This window comes from Athene cunicularia, assembly GCF_003259725.1.
Source record: "Athene cunicularia isolate RWA chromosome 1 unlocalized genomic scaffold, athCun1 chr1_part1, whole genome shotgun sequence".
In the NCBI taxonomy this organism is placed as follows: domain Eukaryota; kingdom Metazoa; phylum Chordata; class Aves; order Strigiformes; family Strigidae; genus Athene; species Athene cunicularia.
The window spans coordinates 95,186,619-95,204,856 of NW_020799091.1; the positions used below are offsets into that span (position 1 = coordinate 95,186,619).

The 18,238-nt window shown below is 39.9% G+C and overlaps 1 protein-coding gene and 1 long non-coding RNA gene across 2 annotated transcripts in view; one reads left to right on the plus strand and one right to left on the minus strand.

The window, feature by feature from the left end:
* Positions 1-18,238, plus strand: part of DSCAM (DS cell adhesion molecule) — a 480,683-nt gene that overhangs the window by 23,037 nt on the left and 439,408 nt on the right. The window lies entirely within an intron of this gene.
* The window catches only part of LOC113491457, a 17,682-nt gene continuing 551 nt past the window's right edge, over positions 1,108-18,238 (minus strand). The window contains exons 2-3 of the long non-coding RNA XR_003400407.1: positions 15,797-15,879; positions 1,108-3,082 (exon numbers count right to left, since the gene is read on the minus strand). This is a non-coding gene — a long non-coding RNA (uncharacterized LOC113491457). The remainder of the gene's footprint in view (positions 3,083-15,796; positions 15,880-18,238) is intronic.

An 18,238-nucleotide genomic window follows, 5' to 3' on the forward strand; every position in this document is an offset into this window, starting at 1 on the left:
GGCCTGAGTTCAGAGAGATGATGCTAAATTTAAATCCTTTTGTTTTTTTCCATTCTGCAGTGCAAAAAGCCCCATCATGGAGCAACCTCCCTCCCTTTCCCCCTGTCTCCTTCTCCTGATTTTATCTCTGGGGAAGTGTGAGACAGATTGAACACAAGGTTGCCAAGACCTGTCTAGGGGGATATTGCTTTGCTGTACCCCAGGTGTGGGAAGGTAGATCAAGGGAATAGGGATGTAAAGGATGTTTTCTCTTCTCTCTCTCTCTCTTTGTTTACTCTTGTCTCTTGTCAGAGATTCATAGAGCTCCTATAACATCTTATTTCACTCCTTTCAGATTGTCTAGGAAACAATTTTACCTGTGACGTGACTGGCATGTTGCAATCTATTACCAGCTAAAACAACATGGGGTAAATGAGTCTCCATAATTAAGGTCATAGAGGCCAAAAGCACCTTCATACTGTAGGTCTTTAAAGTGCAGTTGTGTAGCAGTGATTGAATACTGAGACCCCAATAATAGCCTATAGTTTAAGCAAATCTATGCCTTGTCAATGCATTCAGCCTCATCCTTTGCTAGGAACCATATCCTGTAAGTCTCGCTTTCACCCTTGGCTCACTGATTTATACTTTTGCCTTGGTTAGACGAGTGAGTATCCCAGGCAATTGTCCCACTTGCCTACTTCCTCCAATCAGATTGTGGGCAGATGTTTGTTCTGTAAACATCTGCACAGATTTAAGAAGTTACAACCTATGGCTGTGTACTTCTACAGGGTTACTGCACTTAGAAGTGGTGTGGTTTAACCCCAGCTGGCAACTAAGCACCACCCTGCTGCTTGCTCACTACCTCCCACCTCAGTGGGATGGGTGAAAGAAATGGAGCAGTAAAAATGAGAAAACTTATGGGTTGAGATAAATACAGTTTAATAAGTAAAGCAAAAGCTGCATGGACAAGCAAAGCAAAACACAGAATTCATTCACCACTGCCCACAGGCAGGCAGGTGTTTGGCTATCTCTGGGGAAGCAGGGCACCATCACATGTAGTGGTGACTTGGGAAGACAAATGCCATCACTCTGAATGTCCCCCCTTTCCTTCTTCTTCCCCAGCTTTATATGCTGAGCATGACATCACATGGTATGGAATATCCCTTTTGTTAGTTGGAGATGGCTGTTCCAGCTGTGTCCCCTCCCAACTTCTCATGCACCCTCAGCCTGCTCTCTGGTGGGGTGGTGCAAGAAGAAGAAAAAGCCTTGATACTGTGTAAACACTGGTCAGCAATAACCAAAATATCCCTGAATTTTCAACACTGTTTCCAGCACAAATCCAAAACACAGCCCATACTAGCTACTATGAAGAAAATTAATTTTATCCCAGCCAAAGCCAGCATAGCAGGTTATCCCAAGAGTAGTGGTTTGTGTGTGTCCCTGATCCCTTTCAGTAAGAGGCCAGATGAATGCAAACCTCCTTTTTTAAAACCGCAGCTGACAAAGTTGTCTGCAAGCAGGACACCTCACATGAATCACTCTGCTGTCATGGTTTTGTGGGGTAGAAACCTCCATCTGGAAAGCAGCGATGACTAGCTGGAAGCAGTAATGCCTTCAACCGATTCAGATAAACAGATATGGAAGCAGGCTTGTATCAATATCCCCATTTTAGAACTGAAAGAATTAGGCTAAGCTGAATTAAGGCTCTAATTCTAAATGAAAGTGCTAGCTTAGGATGCTGCTTAGCTCATTCTTTTTTAAAGTTTAATTTCAGATTCATTTCCTGAGTATCCCCATGTGGACAGGTCCTTGGACTCTGCCTAGCCTCGGGTAAGCTACTTAAGCTTGTGACCTGAGGACATTAATGCAAAATAAGCTAAAATGTGTGTGGGAAGTGCATTAGGTATTCCACGTGAACTAATTGTATGCCTGCTCTTTTTCTTTATGGCAAACGTCCTCTGTATGATCTTCCATGGCAGACAGAGGTCAGCTTTGTAAAGGTGATCTTGGAGTAGGGGAAGGATATCCAGGTAGGAAACTAGTGAAATGGCTATGCAGGATGAGGTACTCCAAACTATCCCCTTTCAAGTCTTTTACTCACTTCCCTGTTTGTGTAATGGGGATACTTTCTATGCCCACCTGGCAAGCATGCTCTTGGGTGAATATAAACATCCTTAGAGCTTCTGGATGTAGAGGAATTCCTATTCTGCAGCATGAATACCCTTTTGGAAATGCCATCTCTGTGTTATTGCATAATCCTTGCTCTTTCCCTAGTAAGTACACATGCTGATAATCTAGCAGCAGAGGTCAGTACTGATTTGCATTGGAAAAGCAAACCTAAACTACGAAGGAAGGGGAAACCTCTCCAAACCTACTGTAGACAACAATACAACACCTTTCTTTGCTATGGCATCACTGCTTAAGTAATGTTTTCCTGTGATGTCTTCATAGAAAGACCAGTAACAGTGGATAGGTTGACACCTTGCAGGGCCACAAGACGAGCTGTTGCTGTTTTAAGCATTATATCCTCTTCCTAAATATCCTGAGCTTTGCTTCAAATGTATCTGGACTGTAGTTAGTCTGACTTCACAGCTTCATGTAGGTACAGACATATAAAGAGGGATTCTGAGGAGGGTCTGTCTTCGGGGGTGGGTGGGACAGACACAGGATAACATGTAGTTCTGACTTCAGTTAAAGTCTCCTAAGACTTTCACAGAAACTTGATGAACTTTCTCTTCCTTTTTAAACTTGGCCTTAAAGATTTCCATATTCATTGTTGCAGGCGTATGCTGAAACAACTCTTAGTTCTAGCAAATTTGTCAGACCACTGGTGTTCTGCCTGGCACACTTAGAGTTATTTTTGGGAAACAGTCACGCTTCCTTGACTGGTTTTAATGGATGTAAACCTTTCACACTTTTTTCTTTTTTCTCCCTGACCTTTGCACTTTCACAATGTATTTGGGGTCGACTGGTTTGTTTGATTACAGTCGAGTGTGCTGATTCATAGCTAGTATCAGCTGGGTTGCTTCAGATCAGGCTGTTCTTCATAGTTGCTGGAATTGTAGTAGCATGGTCAAGTGGTCAAGGCTGCACACAGTTTCACCTGATGGGGAGAGAAGAGAAAGAACAGGTCTGCAAGCTGGGGCAGTCCCTTCCCTCTCATGAGACTTGAAGCCTGTGGCAACACTGGTGAGACCATCATACCAAAGTTTCTTCATGGTACCCTTACCCACCTCGCCAGCCTACCTGTGTATCTACTTTGCATCACTGACTGCTAAAAACTTTATTGTTTTATTCTCCCAGAAATTGCTGCTTGTGTGTTGGACAGTGAGACACGTGGCATACTTAGGAAAATACTATCAAGCCCCTCCTTGTCTTGTTTTTGCTTGCAAGTATGGCTTGTATTAGGTGCAGCTTCAGGCTGCCTCCAACTCCTGTGAATGCATAGTCTGGAAAAAGTACAGGCAGTTAGAGTTCTGTCCAGTCTTACTCTCTGAAAACCTCCCATAGCTTGCAGGTATCTCAGTTCTCTGCTGTTTGCAATAATATTCTCTGTATATCTCAAGAAAGAAGGAGGGACAGGACAGTATTAGCATGAGAAAATGGTCCTCTGGCACAAACCTGGATATTTTCCCCCCCCAAAAAAAAAAAAAAAGCCTGCAGCTAACTCTTGAATTTGGGTCCATGAGCAGCTGACTGCGTTTGTCATGAATGACAATTACTAATGCCTAGAAACAACAACTAAACAGAGCAGAAATAAGATTGTCTGGGGAGAGAGGAAAAAACCAGCAAATAACACTGGATAACCCATATGCTATACTTTCAAAGCTGAATTAGTGAATCAAAACTATTTAGCTACTGTATGCACTTAAACACTGGACCACCCATGTGTGGAAGATTTTCTTGGCTAGAGGGCACAGAAATTTAAATTTTCCTGTCTTTTGCCTTTTCCTCTTGCATTAACAATGGCTAGTGCAGTACTAGCTCTCACCTTAGGAGGAAAGTCTACTTCTTCCTACTGTCCCCTCCTCTCTTCCTACGGCTGTGTCTAGTGTCATCTCATAGCACTTGTCAGTCCCAATAAATTGCTTGGAAAGTTAGGACAGAAATTTATCTGTATTTTAACTTATTTTTTCTCCTAACATTCTCCTTTCTGTCCTTTCCCAGTCATACCAGAAATGTAAATACTCAGCGATGATCCATCCTCAGAGATGACTAAAATTGAATAAGAAATTTTACTTTAGCTCTGCCAGAAAGAAGCTTGGATTCAAACACCTGGAGTGACTTACTTTTATTCCCTCTTGGAAAAACTGACTTAATGAAAATAAATGTGCATCTACAAAGTCAATATTTCTTTCAAGTTCTGCCTGTGCTTTCATCAGCTTGAGGTGTGTATGTGGAGGAATGGTTAGAAAGAATATTCAGAAAAATGCTTTCTGGCAAAGAAGAGATCACAGATCAGATCAATGAAATTTCCACAGAAAAGAGAATTGAAGAGATTTAATTTTATCAACCAGATATCTTACATCTGGGACCAGTTGTGTTTTACTGGCAACTCTAGCAAATAAAACTCCTTGAGAAAATATAGAAAAATTATGTTATAAAGCCTCAAAACCAAAGTCTGTCATGCAATTCCAAAATGAACACATGTACCTTTGATAAGACATGAATGACTTTTGATCATGACAGGCTATAACAAATGTGAAGGTCCTAGCAAAGTGGTGTTTAATTAGTTGTGCATGATCATAAGGTTCAAATGTTTGAGAAAACATGTCCTTTCCCAACTGAAGTTCTTAAGGGACAAGTCATGTCAACAGCGACACATCAGCAAAATAGTGAAAATGTCATACTTAAATTATTTTTACTAGTCAGTATGTCCAAACAATTTTAATCCTCTCACTTATAAGACCCTAGCCAGTTTATTCTATCTGATTAAAAGTGGCTGCATTAGCCCTCTAACTGCATAATTTGACCTAAACCACATAAGGAATAGGCTCCTAAAAGGATCTGTTAGGCCTGTTCTCCTCTGTCGGAGCCGTTCAGGCATTATACATTTGGCTTGCATGTGTTGGGTATGAGCAGTTGGTGGTGATTGAGTGTACACTTTTTTATGTATGTAAGGGATCTTTTGGGATTTATTCTAGGATAAGAATGTTATAACCACAATCAATGAACTCTAAGTACCATGGCAAAATCAAGACTCCTTTCTGGATGATACTATGGCAAATATTAACAGCTGAAGAATGTGCATTCATGCCTCTGGAAAGAGGCCTCTTTATATGTACTTTGCGTTTTTTTTTCCTCCCCCTAAACAATAAGTGCAGCTGGAAATGCTTTTCCAGCTCCGTTTGTATGCAAATTTTCACTGCTTCCCTGTCATAAGCCGAAATTCCTTCTGCCTGGAATGGGCAATACAGAGTTTGTTCCATGTCATAGAAAGCTGTGGTACTCCAGAATCCAGGAAATAATCAGTTTTAGGCATACTAACTTCTTGAGATCTTCCTAAGTAATAAATGTATTAATACAAGTGCTTGATTTTGTGCACTGTCCTCTTACAGAAAAGTCCTAAATATTCTAGTACATGTAACAAAGAATTCCTTGGTTTTGACTGCAGCTGACTGCTTTAAGGTCTGGCTAACAACTGCATTTGCCATTCCACACTTGCCCAGTTCATTAAGAAATTGACTGGAATAAGAAACACCACATTATATAGTATTAAATAACAGCTCACATTTGCTAGTCTTCCCTTCTCTTCAGTGAAAGCAAAAAGTGATCACTGAGTCATCACATCTGTTCAATAGTTACTATATGACCAGTTCACAGAACTATTGGAAAAGAAGGCATATATAGGCTCTTGCAATTTTGTGTTCATAGTCTGTGGTCCGATTTATGTGACTGAAGAAAAAGCCCACCACTTTATAGACTACTGATATACTTTTAGACATACTGATTGACAAGTCATAAGTAGTGCTCCCAGCAACATTTTAGTTCTGTGGATTTACAGCTTGTTATCACTTACGCTATCTGGTAAAGATTTAAAACTGGTACATTTTTAGAACCTGAAATAGGAAAAAATGTGACTAAAATAATTACTTCTGAAATGTGTATTACTAGCGTTACCAAATCCTTATTTTAGCGGAAGTATGTATTGGTGTTTTAAAACTGAGTAGCAGTTTACATAAAGTTTCAGTGAAAATATTTCTGCATTGATTTTGAAACTGCATTTGATCTTAATGGCTTCGTAACTCAGCAGAAGAACAGTATTACTTGGCTAGGCATTAGAATTTAGAAGACCTAAGCTCAAATTCCGGCTTTGCTGTTTCCAGATGTGATATCAGGGAAATTTGCTTGGCTTTTATGGGTGATGGTTTCTCACCAGTTAATAAAGACTTCCTTAAAAGATGTTAGTATAATTGTGCTCAGGAATGTGACATGTATCCTCCATGCTGGTGGTTGCTATATGGAAGTCCAAAAGAAAAAAACCCTTAATTTACTGTTGAGTGAATTGTTACTAAAGAAAATAGCCTGCAGAAATGCTTATTTTAAGCAGTATTAGCAGTTTTCAGCAGGCGCTTCAGAAACCTTAGAGGTGACTGAAGAACAAGTCATAGGGGTGCAAGTAAATACATTGCTCCTGTGTACTTTACTCTGAAAAACCCAGAAAACCTGAGCTGGAGTGTGCGCACATCTAACTGCCATATAGTTTGTGGCTTAGAAGGAAATACGTGTTATTCAGGTGAGAAATAATCTCCCAGGTATCAGTTTTATTTTTTCTTCCCTGGATCAAGGGAGCTCTTTCAAGGTAATCTGATTTCAGTGTTAACTGTGAATTCTGCTGGCTGCCTCTGGAAAGCCATGCTCTCTGCGCCAGGCAGTAATTGCGTTAATCATCCATTTTTAAATAACTGCATTTGAAGTTAAGTTGAGAATTGCTTTTCAGATCTTTAATTTGCTTTGGAAAAGTGAAATAATTCCCACAAGGGTTGTGCTAATCAATATTCTAAAGGCAAGTAACCTTTGCTAATACTTGAACATGGGATACTCTATATTCTTCTGCTTAAAGAATTCTGGGGGAAAAACAAACTAATTCCATCTGTAATTTGGCAGGTTAATAACTTTTTTGACTGCCAGGCATGGGGGTTTTTAGTCAACAGGAGATTCATCAAGTGCAGAATTGCATGGTATTATCTTCCTTTTGTTGTTGTTTTTATTTTAAACCTTCTTGCTGATATAAATGATGACAAATTGCATAGCTGTAAATTTGAAAGTCCCTAAATGGCAGTTTTTGTCAAAGCCTTTACGCTGAAATGCTTACTTGGAAAGATTTTAAACCTCAGGAGCTGGGGGAGGGGTTTTAATTATTATGCATCATGACACAATGCATTATGCATCATGGTTGTTTTTCTGCTTTTTAAACACTTGTTATGGATGATAAGACTAATATAAATGGACATACAGAGAGAGCTTCTGCAAAACCTTCTTATGATGTCACATTCTGTTTCTAAGGAATTTCAGTACTGCCTTACTTGGAAACTGGAGGATAAGCAAATTTAGAAAGGTAATTGGAAGCACACATATAATTAGCTGACAAGTAGTTATCAAGGGAAAGTCACCTTTTTTTTTCAAAGGTGCCCTCCTGGTAGACGGGACAACAAACTCAAGTGTCAAAAATTAAGAATGATAGAACATGAGTGTTGCTGTCTTAAACCTGGGAGTATTTGACCCTGCTTTCTTTGAAACCACCTGCAGATTAGCTTTCAGGATTTGCTTTCTTTACCTTGTTTTTCTCACCCAGGCATGCACATTGCTGAAAAATACATTGGTAGTGGGACTGATTAAATTTCTGATGGGATACAACAGATTCAGTACTAGAGCTGCTTTTTCTTCTTCCCTCTCCCCTACAAGTAAACAATTGCTTTTCCCTTGAAACCACTTTGATATTTAGGTTTTGTGCAGATAGAAGAGGAATGAAGGGGAGAATTGTGCATTCATTTCTTTAATAAAATCTATTTTTTTTATTAGTCATAGAGATTGCCTAGGCTGCATCCTATAAAAATTAAGGGAGAGAGAAGGCTGAATAGATATTTAAGGAGTCACAGCAGGCAGTGGATTTGAGAGAGGAAAAAAAAATTACTGTGCTTCCCCAGAAGGCAAGTGGAATACAATATTTCATATTTGAGGGTTGGGAAAATGAAATTTCAGTGCCATTGTGGACATTAAAGATGATACTGCTTGGTGACCCACAGACAATTGTCAACTGCATTTATTTCCCGGGATGCTTATCAGGAAAGTCTCAAATCTGTGTTCCCCCACTGTCCATGTAACCAGAGTCAATTGGCTAGTAGCTGCACCCTGCTTTTTTAAAGGAAAAAAACACAACCCCATTCCCTTCTCCCTCTACACATGCCCTTTTTAAAGGCTGCTTTGGTGCCATGTAGGCTGCTGCTGGGGAATGCATCATGTTAGTGGAAGGATGGTGTCATCTTCACTGATGAAGCTTCATCTGTGAAGCTGAGTGCCCATATCTGAGGAAGGACTGCAGCTCAGCCCAGGGCTGTGGTGCTGGGAACAGAAATCTGCCTCCAGGCTGAAACAGGTCAGTACAGTGTGGGGGGGGGGGTTGCCATGAGACAGTAAAGTGAATTTGGGTTGGACCTTTTTTCTATATTTACTATTCCTGTCTTTTTTTCAACTCTGTGGTTACAGAATGAGAATTGTTTCCTCTCCCCTGCCCCAAACTGCCCAAATTTAACAAAATGGTGATAACATCTTTGGTGTTACGTTTTAGTGTTGTTTCACTGCAGTAGATTTGGACATAAAATCCTACCGTTTGCCTCCTTGCAGGGAGCCTGGCTAACCTTCTGTAAAGATACAGAAAGAAATGCTCCTGCAGTCCCTTCTCTTTACTGCCAGAACAGCGAGTGGAAGCCCATGCTCAACAGCAGGCCACACACGTGTTTGCACCTGGTCTCACCTATGCTGGGCTAGCAAAAAAAAGTCAACTCTTAAGACTCTATTATTAGTTGGTTATAGACTTCGTGTCCTTTTCTTCCTCTCATGTATTTTCAATCAGTGAGAGCTCTGTTCTGTATCTAGGATGTTTGGAAGAGCCTTTGTCATGTCAGCTTATGTGTTGAACTCTTGGCAAATTCCACCTCACTGCTGGGTCAAAAATGATGATGTTTTCTTTCCATCTCTATTTATTTTGCTAAATACAAGCCTTTGAAGCCTTCATTCATATAATTTCTCCACATTCTCTATATAGGATCTCTCCTTGGTTGACCTACTGAATTTCCCTAACCATGTCCTGCAGGTACTGCAACTTGCTCTGTCCTTCCTTTGTGTTGAAATGCCCTCAGTTTCACATAAGATCTTTGTTTAAACTTCTGATTGCCCTACAGTCTCTCAGTAGAACTTCTGCATATCCAGGAAGAAGATGATGAATTAGGAGTAGAGACTATGGAATAAGCAACAGAATGTACAAATATGGCTTTGTTTTGTTCAACTCTACTGTTCTTCCCCTTCTCACTCCATCCCCTCATCTGTCTATGTTCTTATGCCACAGTTTCTCAGAGATACCTTCAAAAAAGAAAGCAGGTTCATAGTTGGAGGAAAAAAATCAGAAACAAGATTTTAACTGTTTTGTTGCTTCTGGTCCCTCCTGCACTGTTTCCTTGCTCTTCAAAACTAGTGCATTGCCGGAAGACCCAGATAGTAGTGCAGGCTGTTCCCAAAATCCTTATGAGTCCTAGGATGGGCTGTAACTTCTGCTGTAGTGAACTGGCTCCTGCTAAGTTGGAGAGGTATGCTGGGTTTAGCTAAAATGGATGTGACTCAGCCTGGCCTGGTGGACATAGCCAGCTAACCTCCCTCTTCTGTGGAAGACCAGAAACACAAGAGCAGGAGGGAAGAAACCATTTTTTTTTTCAAGAATGCCAGAGGATATTTTGTGAGGTCCAAGAAGAGAACAAAACATAGGATTGCTTGTCAGTGTCCAAGCAGAACCTTCTTTGCTCCTCCCCACTATGGGACCTTGTTCTGCATTCCTGTGGGTTAGAAGAGGGATCCTGTGGCCATCGATCCCTACCTATGCTAGTGAAGGGCAGGGAAATTTCTTGGGATGAAGAGAATACTACAGGGCTGTTACATGGGAAAACTAGGCCAACGGTATGGCTGCAAAATCTAGCCAGCTTCAGCTCCTTATCCATAACTTTGGGAGGCATCAGTTGTCTGTCCTGGCTCAATCCTGCAGTCCATCAGTTCTTGAACAGAGGGGTAGAAGCAATTGAATGGCACTAGCTTGACCTAAGGAAATACAGGACCCTGGGCTGTCCATGTTTTCCCCTTCCTTTTAGGAGCTGCTGAAGATATTTATTCTCCTTGTTCCTCCTTTTCCCATCTTCTCATCCTGAAAAATGGATTGTTTGGGTTTGTTATGTTTGTTTTTTGTCATTGTCCCCCTTCTAATAACAAAAGAGCATGTTTAAATGCAGTGACACTTTATCTTGAGCTTTCTGAGTAGCCAGGTTTTCTGACATATCTGTACGTTCTGCTCAAAACATGTCTTTGAATGCAAATGCAGCAGTATTAAGAGACAGGAAGTTTCTGGACAATACTGTAGTCTAAAATGCCTGCATTCTCTTCCACCCTTCCTTTTAACAGGAGTGGTGTTTGTTGCCTTTTAGCAGCTTCCACATGGGCTTGCTCAATTCTGACATACTCCGTTTAGCCTGAGGTTTCTGAATCTGTCTTGTACAAAACTTAAATCCTTATTGTTCTTGGGTACTACCAGCTGAACCAAAGGAAATGCAGATACTATGGAAAAACCCTCTTCATTGTTACCCTGCTGTTTAGACATATCTTTTAGTCTGTAAGGAGATTTGAGAGGAATGTACAATGAGATTTTGTTGTTGTGCTGCTTACTTAAATTTGATCATGTTCAGCACATGTGCCTTCTTAGTTTGGTCTCGGTCCTATTGAACTCACAGGATTCTTTCAATCAACTTCTGTAGGAGTTGGAGAAAGCTGATGGTAATGAATGGTTTTACAAAGAGCTATGCTGTTTTTGTTTGTCCTTATAAATATTTTATGGCATGATGGCTCTGTTAAAAATGCTGTGGTTTTGTATAGTACATCTAAATAAGAATGAGCCTACACAAGATATTTTTTTGCTGTGCATCAAAAGAGAAGAGAGAGTTAAAATGAATAATGAGACACAGCGTGTTTCTAGTGCTGGGTAACCTGTGTTGTTATAAGATTTAGTAGAAATGTATATTAGAAAAAAAAAAATCACTTCCACAGTATTTAGACTGAACGCTAACATGGAATGTTAAGCTCTTACTTGCATGTGATATGCAGGCTGGCAATGGAGAGAGCTGTGAGTAGTAAAGATTAAATGACATCCCAAGACTCAGATTCCTTTTTTAACTTTGAACTTTCTCAACATGATGAAGTAGCCTTTTCCATTGTAAAAACTGAGTAAGGCTTCTTGTGTTTTTTTCTGTAGATTTAAAAAAATTTTTTCTGTCACTCTGTTGATTTTGTGGTGGGTTGTTTTTTTTTTTGTTTTTTTTTTTTTTTTTTAAAATTAAGTCCCAGTGAATTCTTGTTCCTTGATTACTTTATGACAAATGGCTTTGCTTCAGAATTCACCTATACTGACTACAGTATAGAAGAGTGTGATTAGAAGTGAGGATGGAAGAAAAGCTCTATCCAAATCTTTTTGATTAAATAAAAATGTTCACAGAACTTAAAAAAAGAGAGAAAGGTAACTAATTTGGAAAATTTATGGCATTTTATTTAATTAAAACCTTTTTCTTTACTATGTGAGAAGTAAAGCCACCAGTTGTTACTAATTCTTGACTGAACTATCTCCCTCCATTTTAAGACTACTTCCCAAAAGTTTTAGTTGGATGAAAATGGCATACTGAGCATAAGCGTTAAATAGGTTTTTACATAATTAAGAAATGAGCAGCAGGCTGTGACTTTGAATTTTTGCAGCACAGAATGAGGATTCTCCCATTTCTGAGATTCTATTAAATTTGACAATGAGAGAATTCACGGTTGACTTGTGCTTGGTGGTCTGTCAAGTCTGAAGCCAGTGCCATTTATTGAGGTTTATAAACTCTTTACAGAAGCTGGATATTCCTTTGCACAGAAACACTGTTTGGTACTAAGATTTACTCCCTTTCCGACTTATCACCTGTGCAGTTAATGTGTATGTATGTTTAATGTTAATTCAGTAGCAACAACTTAACATAGTTCCACAGTTAAATTAGAAGGCTTTGGGACATCCAAAACAAGTACCTTTGCCAAGCATCTGATCATGTCCAGTTTGCCAAGTTAAGAAAAAACATTTTTAACATGGGCAAATAAAGGGGGGGGAAAGCTATTTTTCACAGTATAAAATATCTGAATGAACTACTTAAGCAGACAAATGCTGTGACAAAGTAGAGGAGAAATGGTTATTTTCGAATAGATTTCAGAATCTGTTTCTTGCTGGAATGTTTTCGCCACACAAAAAATGCTAATTATCTTTTTTTTTTTTTTTTTTAATTGCATGGAAGTCGAGGTGCTCTACACTGTATGCAAGGGCTGGGCAAATTTATCTATTAGTGATGAATTTTGCTTGCTTGTCAGCTGTTATAAACAAGTATAATTGAGCTGACAGTTGTTAAAGATTTAGTGTCAGGACATATACATTTCCAATAACTCTAGATTTTATTCTTTAAAATATGGTTCTTATGAGTTCTGTTCTTTGTCAAAAGAACTATTTTTTTCTCTCTTCTTTCTTTGCATTCCTTTTCTTTTGACCTTTTCTCTGTTCCCTGTAGAAAAAAAAAGCCTTGAAGACAAAGTTATGGGACACTTATATAGCTTCCAAGACACTGAATGAGCTAAAAAGCAAACAAGATGAAAACTGTTTATGTATCAGTAGAAATGGGCAAAATTAGTCTTTAGAATTAGAAAGGCTTCATCATGAACCTGAAGCCTTGATGCTTCTCAGTGTCTGGAGGATGAAAGATGATGGTTCACCACCCTTTAACAGGCACAGATCCAGAGAGTAGCATTGCTTTGAGTCCTTAACTCCGTCCTCCTCTGCAACTACAGCTGTATCATTCTGTCAACAGTTTTGACCTACAAACCCAATATAACTTGCACCCACATACTTGTCACCTAACCAGCAAATGCAAAACTGACACGCTTACCAGTTCTGGCAAGTGGGAGTTGTGCAAGCAGTTGCTCTGATGCCTGCTGGTTGGCTGACCAGTCTGATCAGGGTTATCAGGTTAGTCGGTGATGAGCCAGCCCCAGCACACAGGCTGGTTCTGCTATGTGGGAGGAGGTGGGCTGCACTGACGGGTCACTTGCTGTTGTTCTGAGACACAAACCACAGTGGGATGGCTCTCAGCTAGATAGGATGTGGCAGCCATGGCTATCACCAGCAAAACTCTGTGCTGTATTTTACATGTAATGTCTCCTTCCAACTTTTCATCTGCCTGGAATTAACATAGACACATCTAAATCATTCTGTGCATTTTTAAAAAATATGCTTGTATTTTAATGTGAATGTTTCAAAAACATGCAGTCTCTAGTGGCATGTTTCTCTGTGTGACACTTGTTTATGACAAATATTTGGTAGGTTTGGAAAAAATGAAGTATTTGTATCCTTTTAACAGAATGGTATTGCTTTCTAAATTGCTGATGTTTTTATACTTTTTTTTTTAAAAAAAAAGACCACAAAATATGCTTAAATTTGTACCAGTAAAAATTCTTTGCTTCTTCCCAATCTCAAAATGTGGCAAAAGTATATTTGGATGGCTGCAGAGAAAAGAGGAAGATGGGATATGGGATAAAACTAAACTTTACTTCTGATTCACAGTAGCTCTTCTGTTAGTTAATCCGGATTATATATGTATTTATGTTGCCTGGAGCCCTTGTTAATATTAATGATCTAAATCTATTTATCAGTGGAAGAATAGACTCTGTTTTAAAGCATTAAACTATTTAGATGTATAAATGTGCATTACATGATTTGTAGAGGCAGCATCATGTCAAAATGACAGGGTGGATGATGGATGGATGATTTTTCTGGAGCCTGTAATATGCTACCAATTAATTATTTCTAAGAATGACTCTCAGTAACCTGAAGGTGTTACTGTGTGATGGAGAGTCACTGTTTTGTATCCGTATTTGTGGTCTTCACTCAGCCTGTAGGTCGTGTGCCTTTGTGGGTCCAGCAGAACAACTGGAAAGTTGCCCTTGGTGATAAAAAAAATACCTGTTTTCACAAGTAATCTGGCTCTGGACCAGATTGAACATTTGAGGAAGCCGAAGGTGTCACTAGTATGACTGCATCATAGCTGCTTGCAAATACATCATCTCTCCAAAGGAAACTTCACTGATTTGTTTTAAATGTTGTTGTTGGTCTTTAAAACAATGGAGATTTGAGCTCTTAAATAGAAGTAAGGAAAATGACTGGTTGGAGCATTGTGATTATTTTGAATACGCTTGGGGGGAAGGATCTGAAGAGATACTGACTTTTCTTGGGGAGTGGATTTCCTTCCTGTCTTCCCCTGATGCTTTCCTCTCCTCTTCCTTCTAACCATAGAATTTGAGCTAGTATGAAGGATCTAATTTTTTTCAGCACTTAAAAATCAGTGAGAAGACTTAACAACTGCCAGTTGTGGTCCCATCTGTATCTATTTGGACTGCAGGTCAACTGTATGATCTAATTAAAGCAAACAAACAAACCAACCCCCAAACAAACAAACAAGCAAAAAGGCTTTTTCCTCTAAAGTTCTCTAGTGAAGGTGTCCAGACATGAGGGAGCTGTCCCTTCCTTTCTACAGGTAGTTTTGTTTCTTAATAGCACTGGACTGTGTCCTGCAAATGTTGTTCTATAAACAGAAAAGTTAATGATCCTCTCAAGCCTTTCTCTTCCAACATAAAGGACATTCATTTCCACCCCTGTCTGTGCTCCCCTTACCTAAGGAAAGTTCTTTTATTTTTTTTTTTTGTATTGAGAGATTTGTCTCTGTAAGAGTCTGAGGCCAATATTCAGACACAGTGACTCAATTCCACTACATCATCTTCAAGTCCTTTAAAAAGTCAACCCTTTAGGTGAAATAAATCTTGCATTACAGAGTTCACAATTACATTTTTATTCCTGGTATGATATACACTGTTCTATTAATTAATATTATTATCTGTTTCATCACTCCTCAAAATTCAGCAGGATTGCAACATCAATCCACTGGGCTAGCATCAGTGTCGGACACTACTTCATCTTGTCCCAGCCATTAATGCATGTTTTGATCGGGCGCTTTCTGAGTTTGAGATACCTCCAACTATTTGGACACTGAAAGCTGCTGTACAGGGGGTCTCCAAATGTTTATGACTGCTCAGTTGCACAATATTATTTAACTCTATTTCTGTTTGAAAGTGGTTTTTAAAAGTTGAGAAGTGTAATGTGGTGTAAGTTGAAGTCTGGTACCTATATCACATGACAATTTCCTCTCTTCTTCCCATCCTGCCCTGCATTCTTTGTTTTTTTTAAAAAAATGGAGGCCAAATCTGAGTGGCTGATCACCTTGAGCTGTAACCTTGTAACCAATAGAATAACATGTATCACAAGTTGGTATAGAACCTTAATCAACCCTATAGGTCTACTTGCCAGGGAGCTGCTGTGAGAGAGGGAAGCATAAGTCATCTCCCCCAACAAGGGGTGCTATTCCGTGTTTCAGAGTGGCTCCTGCAGCTGCTGGTAGAACATGGGGTTCAGAATCAAACACTAAATATGTGACAACAAAAATACCTGCAAATGATAGGAGCGCACTTGAAATCCCTCCAGTGCTGTACACCATCACCAGGCAGACTGCCAAACCCACAGCTTTTTAACTAAACAAACAAACAAAAGAAGCCCTTAGGCCATGGAACAAGAAAGTTTGTGCTTCTAACAAAGAAAATGCAAAAACTGTTTTTGGAAAGGTAGGGTTTGTGTAACCAACCGAATTAAAACATTGTAGTACCTGAGGGCATGGGAATCCCTATGGGTTGTTTGCTTTAAGTCTTATTTACATGAGGATCTGTAAAACTATTCTTGACCTACATAAAGCATCAACCATAATAAGCCTTTATTTTAGGAGGAAGATGTAATAGGAGATTGTCTGCTTTGAAAACATTTCTAATATGGTGAGGGAAACATCAAACAAGATTACATCAAAAGGTGAAATAGAGCCCCCCTAAGGGAAGGAAGAACTGCATGTAATTCTATATAACTTTCACATTAGAAATAGTGCAATATTGCAGCTTTGCATAGAAGGGGTGAAAACCTTATTTATTTTTTTAAATTGAATTATTCTTGCATTTCAGATATAGCAGTATGGCGTGTTGCTCACCTTGGGTTCAGATTTAGTTGAGTCCCACAGAGTTGTTTTCCTCATGTGTTCATGGTTGCTAAAAATTCTGAGCCAGCTGTGCCAGTAGAACATACACTGTTGAGGAAAGATGGGCTCCCAAATCTGAAGTGATCTGTTTTCATTGTCCTTCATTTTATATTTGGTTTGGCTGCTGACCTTTTAGAATCTTGACACTCGACTGATTACTCACAGGATGTGTTTGGGAACTATATAAAAAAGGTAATGATGGTAGGTAAAGCTAAGCTTTTTCTCTCTGTGTGTTTTGGGAAGGGGTGAGGTTTGTAATTATTTTTTTTTCTCCCCTGTGTGTGAGATAATGGTGCGGTGAGCCTTTGCGGGCAGCAACAGTCAGGGCTTCAAACCTCATGAGGACCCAGTGATCCCTGGTGCTGGGGAGCCCTGAGCTCCCATGGAGAGGACCTATATGAGCTCTGATACGCTGGTGAGCAGGGCAGGCAGTGAGAAAGGAAGCTGCAGGAGGTTTGCTGTGAGATGCTTCCTACTAGCTCAGGTCCTGGGGTCATGGCCTTCTTGCATGAAAGATGTCAGGTATGGCAGGGGTGAGGACTGGGGGATACGTGGTGTTGTGAAGTGGTGTATGGATAAGGTAAAGTTTCAGTTCAACAGAAGAAAAAGGAGCAAATTTCTCACAGGACAGTAACTTGAGGGGATCAGAGGGGTGTTATAGGGACTGCTTAGGTTATTGAGGTTGGATTTGCACTGTCAGGGTCCCTCTGGGCTTGATGCCAGCTGGGCGAATGTGAAGCTGAGCCCCCTGAACCAAACTGTTTTTCACGCTTCCCACGTAAAGCTCTGTCCTCCAGAGCTCACCGTGCTGTCTGGGGCTGTGAAGGACGCCTTCCAGCTACACTGGGCTACCTGCATGCAGCCTGCCTTGAGCTGGAAGAGCACAGGGATGCTGCCACTTTTTCCTCTGCTCAGCTGATTTAGGATCAAGAAACTCAATCCTCCTCTCCTCCTCCCTGCAGCAGCACAACCATTCTCCTGCATACCATGGTTCTGTTTGCTGGTCAGAGGAGCCTACCCCTTTGCTGCATGCTTGCAGCACCTTACATCACACCCAAAGCATTAATTTTCTGTTAGTCCTACATGACTGGTAGGCTTATTTCCTTAGAGCAGTAGCGTGCACAGGTCACCTCCTGATGCAAAGAGGGAAACAACAGGCGCCAGCCCAGTGAGCACCATTGGAGCTGTGCAGCTTTGCTTCTCCTTCCTTTGCTATAGCTGGAGCTCCTCATGATGTTTTGTAAAACTTCTTGAGATATACTCTTCTGTAGTTTCTATAAGACATGGCTATCTTTGTTACTGATTTTTTGATGGTTATCATAAAATGCTGATTTCCTCCCACCCTCAATTCAATGGTGCAGATCTTCACATTAAAGTCTTATTGGTTTTAAGTGACTTGTAAAATTTAGGCATGGTATTATAAATGTTAGAAAATCTTAAAGTATCCCTATATGAAAAACTGTGTTACTGCATGCTGAGATTGTACGAGGTTTGCAGTATTTGCCACTTACTTGAAACCTCATATTTTGAGTTTAGGGGTTTATACAGGAGAAATGCAGCCTTTGTCTCACTGTTACTAGATGTCTCGAGAGAATGATGTTTAACAGTTTCTAAACCCTTCTTTAAATACCTATATACATTTATCAAAATTGTCCAGTCCTAGGTTTTCCTTGGTTTTCCTTGGTTTTCCTTGGTTTTCCTTGGTTTTCCTAGGTTTTCCTAGGTTTTCCTAGGTTTTCCTAGGTTTTCCTAGGTTTTCCTAGGTTTTCCTAGGTTTTCCTAGGTTTTCCTAGGTTTTCCTAGGTTTTCCT